Source organism: Aquila chrysaetos, chromosome Z, assembly GCF_900496995.4.
Source record: "Aquila chrysaetos chrysaetos chromosome Z, bAquChr1.4, whole genome shotgun sequence".
In the NCBI taxonomy this organism is placed as follows: Eukaryota; Metazoa; Chordata; class Aves; order Accipitriformes; family Accipitridae; genus Aquila; species Aquila chrysaetos.
The window spans coordinates 70,327,892-70,341,302 of NC_044030.1; the positions used below are offsets into that span (position 1 = coordinate 70,327,892).

A 13,411-nucleotide genomic window follows, 5' to 3' on the forward strand; every position below is an offset into this window, starting at 1 on the left:
AGGAAGTGATAAAGAATTGGGAAAACACTTTGAAGAAAGAAATCCCAGGAGATACAACTACTAATTCAGAAAAATAGAGTGTATGTAAAAGTTCTTACTGGCCTCTTCCCATCCATGTATATACAGACAATACTTGGAAAATATGATGCAATTTGACACAATGTGCTTTCAGAGAAGTAAATAAAAGCATTTCTGTCAGATCAGTTAATTTGGGGAAACTAGCTTTCTGACTGATGCTTATGTCAGGCTAGACAGAAGGAACTGCAAGTGTCTATAGCACCCTCATACCATCATGAGGAAATAAGATACTATGGTTGAAAGCAGTTCAGGTGATTTTCACGTCTACCAAGCCTCAGGTATTGACAGTGCAGACATATGAACTAATGAATATTCTGAGTTGCTTCCTGTAACCCTTCAGACTTCCACACCTTTGGGAGAGTTTTGCATTGCTTGGCTGTTTCCTGGCACTGGTAGTAAGTAACAAAAGTGCATGCAGAGAAGGGAGAGCAAGCTTTCTCCTAATTCGCATTTTAGAAAGAATGACATTAGCTGCTCTTTCAGCTTGTATTGATAATGGAGTACATCAGACCTAGTAAAGGATGACATGCTCATTGTTCATTCAACAGGAGCATGGGTATTATGTCAAGTTATCTGTGGGCTACTTCAGGGCACTGTATCTTACTGCATACAAGGGAAAGCCTGTGTACAACACAAAGTCCTAGAAAATGGGGGGATAAAGGGAAGAATTGTGGCTTTATAGAGAAGGAAATGTTTACATTAGGTGCTGTGCAGCAGTCACCTCTGTGCAAAATTTTACTGCAGAAGATGTGACAGTTTAACTACTTAATGAAATAGATACCAAACTTGGACAATGAGGGTAATAATTTTTCTGCCACATCCTATGTATACAGTTACACCATACATTAGGTGACAGTGACACAGTACATTACAAAAAGCTATCTTTGTGGATCCTAATGTCCTTCTTTAAGATCATGGTTATAATATGTATGTTGAGCGACAGAAAAACAAACCACAACAGTGGATCATTTGACTTTTCCTTTGAATCCAGAGAGATTTTATGTATGCTTTTGCAAGATCACAGATATCCTCTACAAAAGCTGGATGATGTGCCTTTATCTTGTCCTCCTCTCCCAAAAGTGAGAGGGACCCCTCTCCCAAAAAAACGTGTGGAAAGTATACTCTGTGATGTTGATCCATCACAGCATGAATAAACCATGCTACTACTGAGCCATGCTGCCAGCCATTGTTTCAGTAGATAGGTAAGGCAAACAAGAGAGCATAACCTGCAGGAAAAGAGAGGAAAATGAAGGTGGACTTAAAACATCATAAGCAGGCGGAGGGGCAGAAGTGACAGGATGTCAAGAAGGAGAGCCTGAGAGAACAGGCATGGGCAAAGATGTGTGCCAAAGAAATCGGAAGATGTTTGATAAATTTCTAGGTAGATGAATGGCAAAAGCTGACATTGGTAGTGAATTCAAGCACATTTCCTTTAGAAAAGTTCTTTCTGGTACCAGACAAGTTCAGTGTCCTGGGTTCAGCTGTGATAGAGTTAATTTTTACAGGAACCTGGGAGGTGGGGGGGCACAGCCGGGACAGCTGACCTGAACTAGCCAAGGAGCTATTCCATACCACTGACATCATGCTCAGTATATACATGGGGAGTGGGCTTGGGGGATGTCTCTCGGCTTTCGGTGGGGGAAGTGGCGGAGGGTTCCGGGTGGTGAGCAGTTGCACTGTGCATCACTCGTTTTGCATATTCTTTCATTAGTACCGTTGTTGTTGTTGTAACTTCTCTCTCTCTCTCTTTTTTTTTTTTTTTTGTGTGTGTGTGTGTGTGTGTTGTCCCAGTAAACTGCCCTTTTCTCAACCCTCGAGGTTCCGGGTTTTTTTTCTTTTCTCTCCTCTGTCTCCTCCCCATCCCACCGGAGGGGGCGGGAGGAGTGAGCGAGCGGCTGCGTGGTCCTTTGTTACCGGCTGGGCTGAAACCACGACACTCAGGAATGCAAGAAGGAATAAACCAGGTAAGACATCTGGGCAGCGCATCTGTCTCGAAGAGACACGTAAGAGGCAGATATAGGAAAACCTGTCCTCCAGATCAGGGCCTGCCCTGTTCATTATTAATTAAAGTTTGGAAAGCATCTGGAAAGAAATCTTTCAGGTGATAGACAGGTCTTCATGTGTAAATTGGTTGATACGTCAGTAAAGAATAAAATCAGCAGACATGAGTATAAATGATACAATGAGGAAGTCAGCATAGGAGCAATGTCACCACACTAGGAGTTATTTGAAGGAATCAATAAACTTGTGGAAAGAGTGAAATGGTGTACTTGGACTTTCAAAAATTTTTTTACAAGATCCCATACCAGCCAAGTCTGAAAAGACTAGGGGAAAAAGCAATAGACCTTTTACAGACCAATAGTTGCTTTAACAAGAAACAGAGAAACATGAATGACGTTCAGCTTTCACAGTGTAAGGATGGATCCATGTTGTTCAAAATATTAATAAAAGCAAAAAGGGTGCTTAATGAGATGAGAAAGTTTGCTGATAATTCTTAACAAAGAATCTGAAAAGGAGTTCTCAGAATTGTAGAAGAATAACATTTTAAATGAGATTAAGTGGCAGATAACAAGTTTATAAAAGCAAAACAACAGATAGTTTATGTACATATTGTTAGGTTGTAATTTCCCCATGAGATGTCATTAAACTAACTGCTGAAGCATATTGTGAATATCAAAGTTTAGACAAGCTTAAAAAGTAATTATGTAAATTCACAAATGAAAAGTCTGCCAGTATCAAGTACTGATTAGATCCTTTGTCTCAAGTACAGTCTAATCCAAAGATGGTTCAGATCATGGCAGGTATCCCTGAAGCCTCCCATGCTCTCATACCCTTTCCTGGTGATCTGCTAAGGGCTACTAGCAGAAACATGCTGAATTTTTGGTTGTTCTCTTTCTTAGCAGTTAATATTGCAATAATTATAGAAGAACTGCATAATACTAATTGGTTTGTTTCAAGATTGTGTTTGTCACCACATAGGATTAAAAGACTCTTGAGATCAAGAGAAACTAAGGTACAGTTTGCCCAGTTCTTAATTTTTCCCAGTGAAACATACCATCTAGCAATCATTTATGTACGTTATCAAGCCACCAGTGTTTTTACTAATGTATGACTCTTCACCTGTATTCACTTTATACTTTTAGTGTTTTTTATATGAACATAAGTGGTACACTAAATATTTCAGAAGACACAGTTAAAATGCTATTGATTTTCTTTTCTTCAATTATCTTTCCTGCGTTAGAAGGGCTGTATTAGGAGTACATGCCCCCAAAGTCTACACTTTTCATGTTGGTAAGTAGCCAGCTGTGGGGGTGGTTTGACCCTGGCCAACAGCCAAATAACCACACAGCTGCCCACTCACTCCACTCTCCTGTGAGACGGGGAGGAAATAGAAGGAAGGCAAAAAGACTCTTGCATCAAGAGAGTGACACTTTAATAGGGGAAGGAAAGGCTGTGCATGCAAGCAAAACAAAAAGAGGAATTAATTCACTACCTGCCATTGGCAGGCAGGTGTCTAAATGCTTCCTGGGAACCAGGGCCTCAGCATGGGTAACAGCTGCTTGGGAAGACAAATGCTGTAACTATGAATGTCCCCTCTTCCTCCTCCTTTCTCTGAGCTTTTATTGGTGAGAAGGACGCTACATGGGATGCAGTATTCCTTTGGTCAGTTTGGGTCAGCTGTCCTGGCTAGGTACCCTCCCAATGTCTTGCCTACAACAAGTTCACTTGCTGCTGGGGCAGAATGGGAAGGAGAAGGCCTTGATGCTGTGCCAGCAATGTTCAGCAATGGCCAAAATACTGCTGTGTTATCAATAGTCTTTTAGCCACAACTTTGAAGCACAGCACTATATGAGCTGCTATGAAGGATGTTAACTGCATCCCAGCCAGACCTAGTACACCAACATCTTACAAGGCTAAGCCTCCTTTCCAACACTTGCCCTGAAACACACCACAAAATCTTTTTTCCTATATAACTCATAAGCTTATCAAGCTTCTTGCCATCCAAGTTAATTGACAGTAAATTTCTAGCAGCAGTCAAAAACCCAGAGGTCTAAGTAATGAGAATGAGTACTCAAGAAATACAATGAGTATTTAAGAAATACAATGAATATTCCTCCCCTTCCCCTGAAAACACTGAATGTAAAATGTATCATTCTTTAAAGCATAAGTCGTTCAATATTTGGCAATAGGTAAGGCAAACATGCTTCTTTTGGGATTTTACAGTTTTTCAAATAATCTGTATTTGCCACTGGTAGTTTTCAGGATTTGAGGGATTTCTAGAACTAAACACTTTTAATCCAAGCAATATAGCAGATTTAAGCCTGTTACTTGCTTTTTCATCTCTCTTCCACAAACCTTAGCAGAAGATTAAATACAATTTTCTACATTTAAGGCCCAACTGGGAGATTGATCTGTGGTCCATCTTGTAATGTGTTATTTCCTAAGTACCTTCCTGTCAGTCAGTCAGCACAAGAAAAGAGCTAAATTATTATCCATATATGTGGGAGGGAATCAAGCAAAATAAACTTCTGATAATTTTGTGCTCCACAGATGGGAATTCAAGATTATAATTTCCTTTAATAAAATTATGCATAAAAGCAAATTACCTCACGTTGCACAGTGCTTTGAAGATGGACCTTGTAAGTGGGTTTTCAAATCTGATTATAATTAAATCACGGAAAAGGCACCCGAAGCACTGGCACAACATGTGTTTGGTCATAAGTAGCTTACTAGACCTTGGATATCAAAAGATAAATTCAGGCTTGGAGCTGAGTGGTGTAACTCTACTGATTCGTTTGTCAATCCAATGGTTTCACTGGCCAGTGTACCCTATGTGTAAATTTATTTATCCAGAAAAAAATATATTGTTGTTCTGGAGAAACTGGAGAACTATTTCTGCAATAGGCAAAAAGACACAAAAATTCACTTGTAAAGAGAACCAGGTCTTTCTCTTCTCATGCCTTGCCACTGCTAGCCATGAGTCTAACAGGTGGCTCCCAACCTCTGAAAAGGAAGTTCCCATAGCACAATGATGAATGCTGCAAGAGGGTACATGGCAAACTGTGTGTTCCCAAACTGCAGGGACCAAGTGAGACAGCTTAGAAATTACTTCGACAGGGTGAAGCCAGTCAGGAAACGTGATATGGCACTTGATGTGAATTTCTTAGGAAATTGTTTAAACTGTTGGACAATTAAACGAAAAGTACCAATACAAGGAAGTACTACATCCTGTTTATCAAAACTTGGTAACTGAAGTAAAAACACTACTTCCTTGTTACCACTGTAACACTATTGATGGTGAAGAAAAATCTGATGAAATTTCACTTGCACACCTGCTCAATTTCTCACTGAAACCATCCAATATCACTTAATTATAAAGACTTACCCATCATCATCACTGAATGGAAGGAATCACAGAAACACAGTCCAAAGACAAAAATGCAGCCTAGGATGAGATGTGGTGCAGTGGTTTTACTGAAAGAGAGCGGATGATAGACATTATTGCTGAGAATAATACAGCAGAAGAGATTTCTGGAAGCGGTCAATATTAACATAGCTTTTGAAAAAAATCCTGTAAGCAGGAGTGAGATTTTCATACAGTGGTTTGGTGAATAATTGGAGATCCCCAAGGGGAAAGGTATATAAGATACACCTTGCTGAAATCAAGGGCAATGGCAAAGCACTGATGTATCTAACTAGGAGCATGCTCAAGGTCTGTTATTTGGTTACCAATATATTACTAAAATTGATTAGTTTTCTTTTTATTTGGGGAGGGATTTTTTTCATCACTGATATCCCCAACAACCCTACTTGTGAAAAAGTGAGGTGCCAGTCTATTTACTTTTCCCCCTTTCTGTTGTCACATCAGGTCAAGTACTCTAAAGAAAAGCACCAACGTGGCTGAGTTATTAAGTGCCAGGACATTTTGAAGAGAGTAGTATTTTTCCATTACAGTGGTTCATGAAGTCTCATTTGATCTAAAGGTACAGAACTGACACATCAGCTGAGTCAAACAACAAAACCCTCTGTTACTTGATACCCTCTGCTCTCACCACCAATTCTGTTCAGCAATGTCTATACTGATAGGTAACATTTCAATCAAGAAAATCTTATTGTGACTTTCTAAAGGCTTCCAGCAAATTCAGTAGGTATAAAGAATAATATAAAGTTTATCTGAACTAGATTAGCCTGGCATTCCTCAAACACTCAGCAGCCTAACCTGTTCATCTGTTTTCAGATGAAAGTGAAAGAAATTGGGTGCTGGAATTTGCCATCTGTGTCATAATCTGTGAAACTCCGCATTGCATGAGAAGTTCAGTCTGTGTCACACGGAGCTCTTACTTGCCACATAGCATTAGGACAAAGTAATGAAGATACTGTTACCATACATCACTAGAGATGTATTATTCTCTCCGTTCCCTTAGGTAATGAATATTCCTTAGGAGGGTTGGCGTTTTGTTTGTTTGTTTGTTTGTTTTTAAACAAAAATGGTTGAAAAAAAGTGTTTTTCACTTCTCAAGAATTCATTTATTTAGTTCAGCCCATTCTAAACCATCAGTGGCCAAATACTAGCAGTTAGAACATTAAGATCGCCACCATTAGGAGGTTCAACGATATCAGTGGAAAGCAATTAGGTATCAATATTTTAAAAGCAAACGGAGACTGCAGGAGAGACAATAACTAGTCCCTCACCGTCCCTACACCACCCGAGCTGGAAGAAGCGTTTGCGGCTTGTGCAAGTCTCCTCCTTGGCCGGGAGGTGTCACTTTCCCACCGTTGTTTGCGGCCCTTCACGTTCGGGACGAGCCGGTGCCGCTCTGCGGAGCCCAGCGATGTTGGGAGCCCGGCGACTCGAGAGCGGCAGCCGGTCCGGGAGCTGGAGCCGGGTGCCCTGAGCACCGGGATGCCCTGAGCACCGGGGCTGCCCTGAGCACCGGGGCTGCAGCCACCAGCCTGTGGCACACAGCCAGGCCTCCTGACAGCAAAGGCGAAATGGCATTCACACTGCAAGTGCACCCATCCTTCTTGTTCCTGATACTTCTAAGGGGTGTTACCATTTTCTGATCTGAGAATTATGTAATATCCCCAAATTTCTATAACCATTTTAGTACTCAGCTTTCTTTCTGTCAGCATTCAGAGACTGCTAATGGCAACACGCATATCACAGGAAATAGGACTGCTTTCTGTACAAATGATTAAGTTACTGAAGTTTCTGAATCATTTTATTTTGTTGTAAACTGCAAGGGATAGTGTTGCTTTTGACAGCTAACAGATGGTAGGGAAGTGTGTGACTGAAGAGAACAATGTCACTGAGGAGCAAGCAAGATGTTAGAGAAGTACAACAGCAGCAGTGGATTCTCAGACCAGAAGTTTTCTTTCCTAACTTTGGGCACTTAGCCTCCTGGCTTAGACATCCAGTTACCTTACTCCCTCTGCATTTCATGGAGAGACAGAGATGCTTCCAGTGGCAATTCAGATTTAAGATAGCCTGAAGTTGCCCTCTGTCTATAGAGCAGCCTGAGCTAAAGGATTTCTCCTAGTTTGGCATAACAGTAAGATGCTGGAAGTTAGCACCGGGATGAATCTGGACCATCTTTTCTTCACTGGCCCTTTGAAACAAGGAAGGACGAGGATGAAAGGCTTGAAACATGAACTCATACCAGTCATAAAACGTGTAGATCTCTTTTTCCCTGGTAAGGCTCCACTTGCTTCCACAACTGTTTTCCAGCATCACAGATTTTATCCAAAAGGAACACAGGTGCCCAGCACGAAAATGTGAGTACCAGAGCTGTGCAAACTCCCTTGCAAATGTTCTGGGGAGTAGCAGTTTTTAGATAACAACCTTCTGCACAGACCTCACACACTCTCCCTGTCAGATCTGATTAGAATCACTGTGAATAACACTACCATGTTATTCCAACTTTATAACCCATGGTTGCTAACCGTGCTAGTTCATGACATGCTGTGCTAATAGAAAAGACATGACCTTCCAGAACAGAGTTAACAAAGCATTAGACAAGCATACTCGTTCTATAAAAGCAGAAATATGTAGCATATACTGTACAATACATGCAGAAACCCTGCTACTTGGTATGCTTTCACTCTTTGTAAATAACAACATGGCTCCCTATTTAGGAGCAAATTTAGGAACAAAAGTAAAGTTCATTGAGTATGTTTGCTCCTTTCTAATGTGATAAAGAAAGTGGCAAATTCTTTCCCTAGCTCATACTAAGAGAATATCAGAGAGCTCTTGTAATTCACTATTTATCTTAAATAATGCTTTATAGAAATGTTAAAAGGTGTGGAACAAATACAAAGAAAGCATTGCCCTTATGCAGTACATTAAATATCAGATTCTCATGATTTTTCCAGAGAGAATCATGAATAGCTCAAGCTTAGTTTAGGACATCTATTTCTTAAGGTACAAGGTCAAACTGAAAAATATTAGCATAATCAAGATGTATTTTGACCCCACAGCGTTCCACCAGGGAGACTGTAAAAAGAGAAAGCCACACACTCCTGAGGAACCCTCGGGAGCTTCATCCTTTCTGAGAAAGATAGCAGCTCCAAGGGCTGCCAAAACATGGCTGCTTCGCAGCTGTCTGTGAGGTCACTAGAAAATGAACTGTGTTACTGTATGTACCATGGCTGGCATAATTTGCTGACAACTAGCGTAGCATCATTATACCAATGTATATCATGTGAACTATATAAATTTTCTAGTTCATTAGCTAAGAATGTGTTATTTGAAACAATCATTATGCCAATCTATATTGTGTGAACAATATATATTCTCTACTGTATTCACTAAGCATGTGTTATTATTTGAAATAAATCTTGATTATTTTAGCTTAATTCAAGCTTTTCTTTAGTCTGCAGTATCTTTAGTTCTAAAATGTTTGTGGAATTTTTTTTAAAGTTTGCTTTATGTTTTCTTTTCAGTCCCTTGAGAGAAACACAATTCCTTTCCTAACTGAGGAAATCTAACACCAAGTTTAAGTTTCTGAAAGAAATGAAGACACAATGTGGTGCTTTTATGAACACAGCTTTTGACTTGGTTTGCGCCATGTATCCTGGCAAAGGGTCAAAATATACTCTCTTCTGGCGAAGAATCTAAAGTCTCTGCTCTTTTTCCTCTCTTTCCTCCCATTACAAACTCTCTTTCAGCAATTTAAATGAAAAAAAAATAAAATTAAGACAACAAGAGTTGTCTTAACAATTTAGATAATTTAGATGTCTACTACTTTAGATAAAGAAAACTTTTCTTTATGGCTAATATTGATGGACAGTGGAAAATTAAGAAAGCAAGTTAAAATGTATATGAAATCTGTGTTTTAAAAAAAAAGAAATGCATGTTATAAAGTGAATATCATAGGATCATAGTTTATTCTTAGGTATGGCATATATTAATATTTTGCGTCCTTTAATTCCACTGAAAAACAGGCTTGCTCCACCAAAGTCTTATCTAGTTAAATATGTTGTTCGTAGAACAAACTCACTTACCTCCTATTAGTCTCCCAGATATAATCAGGTATTACTGCCTTTCATCATATGGCTACACTGGGATTTTGTTTTTCGCTGATGATTAGGTCAGGCAGAGGTTAATGAGGAACACCGTGTGCACAGAATGTGACTTTGCAAAGCTGTTTTATCCCCTAGCAGCTCACAGAAAACAGTTCTTTCCAGTTTGCAGTGAGCCATTAATTTTAGCTGACAGACCTGAAGGCAGCATAGATACTAGCATGCAGCCTGCAAGCCACCTCTCTCTGCTGACTTAACCAATGAAATCACTCTAATTTCTACTGTCTTTTCCAATTTACCAGCAGTTCAGAAAAACTTCTCCACATGCCCAGAGATGCCTTTTCAAAATGACCCCAATCTCAGAGCAGTATGTTTGTAAGGGACTCCCAGCTGTCCAGCCTAATATGCAGGAACAGTAATTAATATTTTATATGATGCATCAGCAATTAAAGAGGAAAATATCAAATTGGTAATAATTTATTGAAGAGAAGCTGAAGTTACTCATGGGCTTGAGGGGTTTTTTTGTACTGTTGTTTCTCCATGAGGAAACAGAAATTGGACAATGATTAAAGGACTTTCACCATCATTCTGTAGTATACACCACTCTCACTTATTAGTCCTGATGGCTTACATTCTCTTCCTCAGCGTCCCACCAGGTATCATATTATTTGTTCAAAAGCTTTAATAAAATTACAACATTAATATGCATGAGACTCACTTCGGATGGTGCTGACAGCTGCAAGGAGTAGCATACATTGATTAAGCTGCACGATTGATAGCTTTCTCAATCCAAACAAATGAATCTGAAAAGGACAAACTGAGACAGGAAGTTGAAATATCAGAACAAGGACATTATTTTCTGACCGCATAATGGAAGAAGCAAGATCAGTTGACAGAGATTAATTTCATTAAAAAGAGTTCAGATAGATAGAAAATTTCTAAGTTTACAGATCAAATTGTCTGTCTGTTTTTAAGATGTTTGCACTTCCATTTGCCATTATCTCAAAACTGGAGTTTTGTCTCTGTGGGAAAGTTTATATTATTTCAGTGTAGTAGGGCTCTAAGAACAGATATGTCTTGCTACAGGTCAGGAAGCAGAATTAGGCCGTGGACAGTGTCAATTCCCAAAGGCAGAGGTTCCTTTTTCCTAATTTGCTTCCATCCAAATTAAACAGATTACCTTAGTTTATAACGATGTCTGAGCTCATCTCACTGACAGTTCTTGCAGTTATGCATTTTGAATATCGTAGCAGCAAGTTTTGAAGTACCACTGTCTTCAGTATTTCCTAGTAGAAAGCTTAATATGTCCTATGGGGCGTAGGTGGTTCCTAACTCAGCATGATGAATTTTTCTGTAAATGTCTTTGAGGCATGTAATGTCAATGCTAAAAGGAGACATTGCAACATCCAGTGCTGTGGGTACTAAGCCCTCCTGTAGGTCTAAGCTTCCAGCTAGGCTCAAACTGCTGCCTGCACCATTGTAACAAAGCCAGCAGAAGTAGTGACACCTAGAAGTGCTGTTGTGTATGCGGTAGCTGAGGTATGCTGAGACATGATAGAAGTGCAGGTATGAGGAGAAGCCCTGTCCTGCTCATTAGCTTGTGATGTCTCCATCCTTGATCACTGTAGCCACTCAGGTAGAAGGCTCATAAAAGTACAGGGTGAAGGAAAAGAGGAGTGCTGGCTTAAATGATGATATATGGAGCTATCTGCTTCTCTGTGCAGGAAGATCCAAAGAAAGAAGGTAGAAACAAGTCAAAGGAGTCTCTGTATACTCTAGCCCTATAATGAGGAATGACGTTCCTAACCTTTACCTTGATAGAAAAAGTTAATTTTATGCTTTTAAACGTTGTCTGTAATACACAGCTCTGTTTCCTAGGGTGCTCAGAACATAAAGATATACTGTATCACTCCCAATACGAATCCCAATTTTTGAAGTCCCTGAAAATCTGCAGTACATGTTTCTGCCAAGGTTTGAGGACTAAGGCTGCAATATCATAACACAGGGTACCATATTTGGGGAGTTAAATTTGTCCTGAGAAGGGTTACCTAAAGCCAGTTTGCAAATGAGAAGAAAATGGGAAGAGAGCCTAAAACTGCCAGCTCACAGAATTCCTGCAGTTAGGGAAGGTGCAGGCTGATGCTCTGGCTCTGATGACCTAGCTGCCACAAATGAGATGGTCAGACCTCCCTGTTTCTGATGTGACCGTTCCTATCCCACTGGTGCTTCTGTGAGCTCTCAGTGAGCCCATTCGAAGAGTTCATCCAGCAAAAAATAATCAATCACTTTGTGTTGCAGGGTTAGTTTTCTTAAAGTGTCTGTCAACTGACTCACAAGGGCAGTGGTCTCCAAAGTGGGGTGCATGAACAGGAAAGTCCATTGAGGTTTGGGAAGAAAATATTTTTTGTACTGTTAATAAAAAAATTTTAAAAAATTATTTTAAAACAAGGGTTTATTTCCTCTCAATCTCATCCTTTTTTAATCTCTATTTTTGTGCATGCTTTATAGTGTACATAATATATTAGTACAATAGTAAGTGTATATAATTTATTAAAAATAAATATACATCCATCCAGGGTGTGTGCTCAAAAATTTTAATGATGGAGTGCCTGATCAAAAAGTTCAGAGACCACTGCATTAAGGAGTCGGACAGCTGATGAAAATCAGGGGAATGAGGGTGCAGCCCACGTGGATGGGCTGGCACCCCTCTTGACAGTAGCTGGCTAGAAGGTCATCTTAGCTGCACTGTCAGATCAGTCCTCAGTCATGATAGTCATCCACCACTTCCTTTTCTCATTAGTGAGGTTAACAGAATGAAAAAAAAAAAAAAAAGGTCACATTCGTGGCCTTGACTTTTTAAATGACAGACTTCTCAGAGGCAATAACCTTTAACAGAATAGCTTGACAGGCATGTGGGAATTGCAGTCTCTTAAACTGTTCTAGCATAAATGGCTATAACAGGTAAGTCAAAGATTTTAATAGTATTTATGTAAATAAGTTTTTAAATGCAGCCTTATTTTTAAAATAATGATGTTTGTTTTGCTACAGGCTTTCAGACATCAGATCGCATGTACCTATTTGGACATTATCATTCTCTGCTCTCTGGCCTGGATCTACCACACTCAGAGTAGCAACTATTGTTACAGGATCGGATATCTAATTGAAAATGGACAATGAAACAATGCTTAACAATGTTAGCCGCCTGAGTTATATTTAATACCCGCACTGGAGGAATCACCATACAAACTGCAGTTTTAAGAAGACATAGTACATCAAAGTATACTTGATGGCTTCACAGTATTTTATGAATGTCATTTTCTATCTCAACAATACAGCTGGAATTGAAAATATTCAGCAAATAATTTTGTAGAAGGATGAAGCTGAAAAAAGACTTATACTTACATTATTATCTAGTAGTACCTAAGAAATAATACAATTAGGTGTGTAGAAAGAAAAGGTATTTTTCTATATATTGAGAAACCAGCATCTGTATTTGGATTTGTAGATGTTTTAGTTCTTGCTAGACCTATAGACAAGTTAACATGCATCCCATTAATTTTAAAATCTTGGAAGATATAATCACTACCAGCAAGCTGTATATGAGCTGCATTTGCCAGATAAGAGTTTCTAGTGTGGAAAATTTTCATTGTAAGAAACAGCAACATTTAGTGCAGTAATTCCGAAGGGCAGTTCTGTTTCAAAGATATTACTGTCAGCATCCACACTTCACAGGCAAGTGACCTGGCACAGAGAGGAGCACATGTTGCTAAAGGGATTTTTCAGTTAAAAGACCTCAAATTAACTGTGCTGG

General features: G+C 39.4%; 1 protein-coding gene across 1 annotated transcript in view; it reads left to right on the plus strand.

Annotated features, from left to right (window-relative positions):
- EMB (embigin) overlaps positions 1–12,672 on the plus strand; it is a 43,690-nt gene extending 31,018 nt beyond the window's left edge. The window contains exon 11 of the mRNA XM_041120885.1: positions 12,649–12,672. The gene's annotated coding sequence lies outside the window, so the exon portion shown is untranslated. The remainder of the gene's footprint in view (positions 1–12,648) is intronic.
- The last annotated feature ends 739 nt before the right edge of the window (positions 12,673–13,411 follow it).